The sequence below is a fragment of the Citrus sinensis genome, chromosome 5 (assembly GCF_022201045.2).
Source record: "Citrus sinensis cultivar Valencia sweet orange chromosome 5, DVS_A1.0, whole genome shotgun sequence".
Classification (NCBI taxonomy): Eukaryota; Viridiplantae; Streptophyta; class Magnoliopsida; order Sapindales; family Rutaceae; genus Citrus; species Citrus sinensis.
Window position 1 is genome coordinate 21,465,926 of NC_068560.1, and position 5,958 is coordinate 21,471,883.

At 34.2% G+C, this 5,958-nt stretch overlaps 1 long non-coding RNA gene across 1 annotated transcript; it reads right to left on the bottom strand.

Moving 5' to 3' along the window:
- Positions 1 to 4,759: 4,759 nt before the first annotated feature.
- Positions 4,760 to 5,497, bottom strand: LOC107176203 (uncharacterized). Its single transcript, XR_001507596.3, has 2 exons — positions 5,193 to 5,497; positions 4,760 to 5,098 (listed from the first exon to the last, which is right to left on the bottom strand). It is a non-coding gene; the product is annotated as an uncharacterized LOC107176203 (long non-coding RNA).
- Positions 5,498 to 5,958: the final 461 nt, after the last annotated feature.

A 5,958-nucleotide genomic window follows, 5' to 3' on the forward strand; every position in this document is an offset into this window, starting at 1 on the left:
GTGTTACGCCACGGTTCAGGGGAAAGCGTGGCTGTCGTGGTTCTGTGAGACCTTGCGTGTTACGCCACGGTTCAGGGGAAAGCGTGGCTGTCGTGGTTCTGTGAGACCTTGCGTGTTACGCCACGATTCAGGGGAAAGCGTGGCTGTCGTGGTTCTGTGAGACCTTGCGTGTTACGCCACGGTTCAGGGGAAAGCGTGGCTGTCGTGCCTAGATTCTCGGGCTGGAGAGCATGTCTTGCCAACTGCCGTCGACCGGGTCTCCTCGCCTATCGACCTCTAGCCGGAATGGCCGTATACCTCTTATAGGGAATTAACCTCGCGGATGACAACCTCGCGGACGAGCAGGATATTTCTGCTCCTGTTCCTCCGCGCACCAGGCTTTTACGGAACACACCGGTTCGCAGAACTCTGCCATCAGATACCTGCTCGTCATTCCTGGTCTCGTCGACATATTTATCCCAAACAGTATCTCTCCCAAACAGTAACTATATTTTAACTTATTTATTTACTAGTAAGTACTACTACCATATTTACAAGTTTTATTTTTTAATTAAATAATTTCTTTTGTGGATTTATAGAAATAGATCCATATTCAATCCCCTGATTGTGGATTATCAAATTTTCAATCTAATCAAATCCACCAATCCACAGATCGAATTTTTACGGGTTGGATTTTACGGATCAGACAGATTGAGCGGATCAGATTGGATTTTGAACACCCCTAGCAAGAAGGGATCTTGTATTTTTTAAGCGATCGGGTTTGCTGGCTAACCCGAATTTTGTTTTCCTCAATCGTTCCTCTTTTGTTGCAATCTTTGCTTTGAAAACTGCTTAAAGCCCAAAAGAAGCAAGAAATAAGAAGCTCTACAATGGTTCATGTTGGTGATGTTGAAAAAATAGCACAACATGCTATTTTGAGGGCACATTTTGAGTGGGTCTCACTTAACGAAAGTGGAAAATCTTGTAAGGTTCGGATTCTACTCCGTTAATACTTCAAAAGCATAATCTTATTTTCTCAAAATGGTACTTGGGTGAATGAGAAATTGTCTCTCAAAGTTCACCCTTGAAGTTGGAAATTTGAAAGGAAATGAGGCTTATCCCACATGGAAAAAAGAAGCCTAGGGATTAGTGTTTATATATAAAAACTTAACCATGCATGAGTAAGAATTAAGGATAGAGGCTCTCTCCACACGTGCGTGCGCAAGGGGGGTGCAAATCCAAGACCGATTTGGTTAAACTCGTGTGCGCTCGCACGTCCTGCGTACGCGAATACAGCTTTACAATTATTTCTTGATGTTATGTTACTGTTACAGCAATTTAATAACATAAATTGAATTCGGAAATTCAATACAGAGCTGCTGTTACATCCTCACATGGCTATAAAAAGGCACCTCCTCTTCTGTTTTTGAACACTCTGAAATCAGCGCTACGAGCACTTGTTATTTTTCTTCCCTCCTTTTTCGTTTATTTTTTCTGATCGAGTTTGTTGTTGTGGTTCGCTGGAATTTCCATCCTGTGCTTGATTGGAAATTCGTGCCCGTTGTATCCTGGGAAACAGATACCAGCAGACCTTAAGCACTACAAGAGGCGGTAAGTAAATCTGTTTTAAGTAAACTGTCTTGTGCAGGCCTCGGGTTTTTATTTCTAATTCGGTTTCTTTCCTCTTCTGTTCTTCATTTGTTGTTTCCGATTGCTGTTTTACACTGTTGTTTAAATTGGCTACAATTTAAATTGTTATCTCACTGTGTATCGTATTTCTTACAGGTGAAGGGGTTGGTTTTGTGTTCGTGAAGTGGTTTCGATCCGATGATAATGACTCGGCATCGGGAGTTGAGAGGAGAACCGGGCTAGGTTCATCATTCTTTACTGATTCTCCTCTACTGCAATAATGGGTTTTGTTGTTAATTTCAGTATGTGTTTGCTTTTTAAACAATTTATTTTATCAATACACTACGAATATGTATGTATATATATAGAGCATGCATTAGACTTTAATTTGATCGTTTTACTGTTTCTAAGTGAGAGACAAACGAGAATTATACAAATATTACACCCACAATGAAACATTGGCTATGTAATAGAGAAGATCAAATAATTATTCAAAATAATTGTTTATTTTGAACATACGCATCCAGCCCCAAAAGTATAAAATCAGCCTTAATTTCGTTCTGCCTGTTGAGTATCATTGTAAGTGTCAATGCAGCCATAGTTTTCTTTTTTACAAACCCACTTAGAAAATTTTATTTGTTCGTGGTTCTATTTTAATTTATTTATTTATTAGTGCTTTGCCTATATGTTAAAATTGTGCTTGGATCCTACACATTGGTAGTTAATGTTGATGTTTTGATGGAAATTTTCTAAGTAGAGTTTTCAAGTTATTTGTTGAAATGCCTGACAGAAACAACAAGTTTGTATATGTTCTATTATTCCAATATGAGGTATGAAAATGGATGCAACCCAAACACTATCTTTACTTAGAATAAATAAATACATCATTGTTTAAAAGAAAAAACAAATACATCATGCTATATATATATAAATACCTAATTTATGTTTAACTTCATTATTTAGAAATTGAGTTATTATATTTGCTCTCCAAAAATTTTGACCCCATCTCAATATATAGTTTCGCGAAAAAAATCAGAAATTATTTATTTCCTCGTTCAAAATGTCGGATTTCAATCATTTTTAATTATTTATCATTAAATCTTACTTGAATTTGGGCCTACTAAGATTTAGTTAAGGATAATTCTCTATTTTGAAAATGAAATTTCCATCAATTACTTACTTCTTTAATGCTTAAAAAAATTATGCAACGGAATTTTTGTTATTTCCGATTAAAACACAATCTCTTATTCTTCAAAATCGCTCAAAAATAAGCCCACATGAATATAACCCAAAAAATCTTTGAAATTAATACATGTACAAAATATGTTAAGGATTTATATCTAAAAACATAAATCATTCATATTTATCGTAAAAGTTTAAATTAATCTCACATTAACTTTCATTTAAATAAAAATGAGTAATTTAGAGATTTTGCCTACGGCTTAAAATTTTATTGAGCTGGCCCTTGATGCAGGGCATCCGAGGCAATTTTACCGCTTAGTCCCAGATAAATTTCAACTGCTTCATTTTTTTTTTCGTGTTCATTAATTTATAAAAATATATTGTTAGTGTGAATTTGGCATTTTCACAGACAGATTAGCGACGTGAGACTTCTACAAATTTTATTTTGTCTTTGGATAGTACTCAAATCATTCAATCACGACGTGACAAACATATTTCATGTGGAGAATGTGGCCCGAATTGCCGAAATGTGGTTTATATTAAATTTAATTGCGATGTAATAAAAATATCAAAATATGACTAGGATTGAATTAATATGAACTTGGTTTATTAAACAATAAAATACGTTGTTTTATTGGCTAATCAAAATTCTAAAACTAACAGACAATTAACTAACAAACTCTTTCTCATATTTCTTGTTCACACAAACAAACTTTATTGTTATTTTTTTAACTATCATTCTAGGACCCAAAATTGAATTGCGAATAAGAAAAAGGAACGATCATTTATGTATGTAAAATAAATTGTAAACTAGCAGCATAAGTTAAATTGCAGATACGCAATAACAAGAATGGATTCATTTCTAGTCTAACATAAAGAACTTTTAAAAGAAATTAAGTTATTTTCGATTACGGGCTGCTGCATATGTAACATGTAATTCAATTGATGGGATTAAAAAAATGGCTTGAATTGCCATTTTTTGGCTCTATGAGAAACTTGAATCGCATCAGAACACCAAAGTTCATCAATCTACGAGAATTAAATTATCCGAATTTTTTAATGTGTCGAGGCTTTTCGGTCCTAATATTTCGTTTTTGCTCAAATTTGCTTGTCAAAGTTTTAAGTCTGTGAGAGAGAAGAAAAAAAGTTCCCGGGGGTGGAGGGGGGGGGTGAAGAAGAAGAACAGAAGAAGCACCGGCAAGATGATATGAAATTCAGCTAATCATGCTATTTAACGGCGGTCAATTTTGGAGTTACAGCCAAAAAAATTATGGGATTGGGTCTGTAATAAGGAAAGCTCAAAATAAATTAAATCCGAACTATAAAACAATTTAAATAAAATGTGCCGTAATATCTTCCAAAAATTTAGAAAAAAAAATTGATTTAAGAGAGAATTCATATATGATTCAAATACCCTTCTGATTTCAGTCAAAGAATATTATTAATTAAATGTAATTTAATCGCATAAAAGTTCCACAAACTAAGTCCTCAATTTTCTTGAATGAAGATATTATTTTGGGGTATTTTCCAAACACAATACTACTAGACTTAAAAGATGAAGCCATACAAGTAGCATGGGAGAAGACTCTGGGAGTAGAGATGACAATATTTCCCGGCTCCAAGTCCAATGGGAAGTGATCATATGCCAGAGGGCCAACAAAACAATGAAGCTTTTTTTCTTTCTTTCTTTCTTTCTTTCTTTATAAAAGAAAACAATTTCTTGATTTTGATGATGTTTTTGTGGCTTATGAAGCTGCAAGTAACGTTACAGGATATCGTAGAGATGGAAGAAATGATAGTTCTGGGTCACAGAATGGCACATTTTAATATCCTTTATGGAGGATCCGGAGGGTAATATGGATAAATGATTAAAATGTAAATTTTCATATGATTGAAAGGGATAGTGTCCTTTTATACAATAAATGTGTGAGTTTATTTCATAAAAAGCAACACATTATATAGGCAAATATAATTAATATGTTGACACACACAATAACTTTTATTTATTTATTTCCCTTTTAAGGAAAATACTTAACTCAAAAGCAAACAAAGAAGATCTCTTGTACATCTCAAGAAATCTTATAAGTTTCACTAAACTAGACTGAGACATTGACATAATTGATAGGTAATAGTACACCTATCATTTATTTAATTAAATAAAACATAAAAGACCAGTATTGCACTTAACCCATATGGTCGGGATTTCTTCCATATTGAGGAACAATAAGAAGATCAAGATTGTCGTTCATGATACCATCATTAGCAATACCTTCGTACCGGAAGTTAAAACCCTCTGACCACTTTTTTCCTGAAAAAATCATATAAAAAATTTAATTTATAAACGCATATACTAAAATAAGAATTATAAACAATATATATTAAAATGAAGTTGGCCTATAAACCTGCGCAAGTAGTTTCCATGTTCTTCAAATCAGTAAGATCTCTGCTTACGGGAATCAAAGTGCGAAAGTAATTAAGTTGCTTTTTGAGTTCTTGCTCCCGGTTTGATAATTTGATGTAATATATATAGATGGTTCAAGTATGCTTGGTGATCCCCAAACGAAATAAAAAAAAAAAAAAAAAGAGGGTATGCTGCTGGATAAGATTGTTGGACAAGTAGATAACGAATAATTGGCTATAGTTCAATTACACGAATTACGTGGGTCTTATCTGATGGCAATAATTGATTACTGGGGAAAACTACCGCAATATAGATGGTTCAAGTATGTCTGGTGATTACCGATGTGTCTTTGGTTTAGTGGGAGAGTCTTGCACTTACAATGTTGAGTGCAAGGGTTCGAACCGTCATAAAAATATTTATGGGAGTTATTTATAATCCTCTCTCAATTATCAAATAATTGAGTGGAGCCAGTCTATCTCTCACGAAATGTGAGTGGAGTGGACAGTTCTCGAATATTTGAGAGGGTTTGAAGAATTTGGGCAGCGCTTCAGAGGAGTACATGCTACGAAGAAGGTCCCAATTATAGAATATGTTTGTAAATATTAATTATAATACTTACAATCCCGTATAACAGTATTAAAAAAAAGTATGTCGATCCCAAAAAAAAAAAAAAAAAAAGAGGTATGCTGCTGGATAAGATTGTTGGACAAGTAGATAACGAATAACTGGCTTCAATTACACAAATTACGTGGGTCTTATCCGATGGC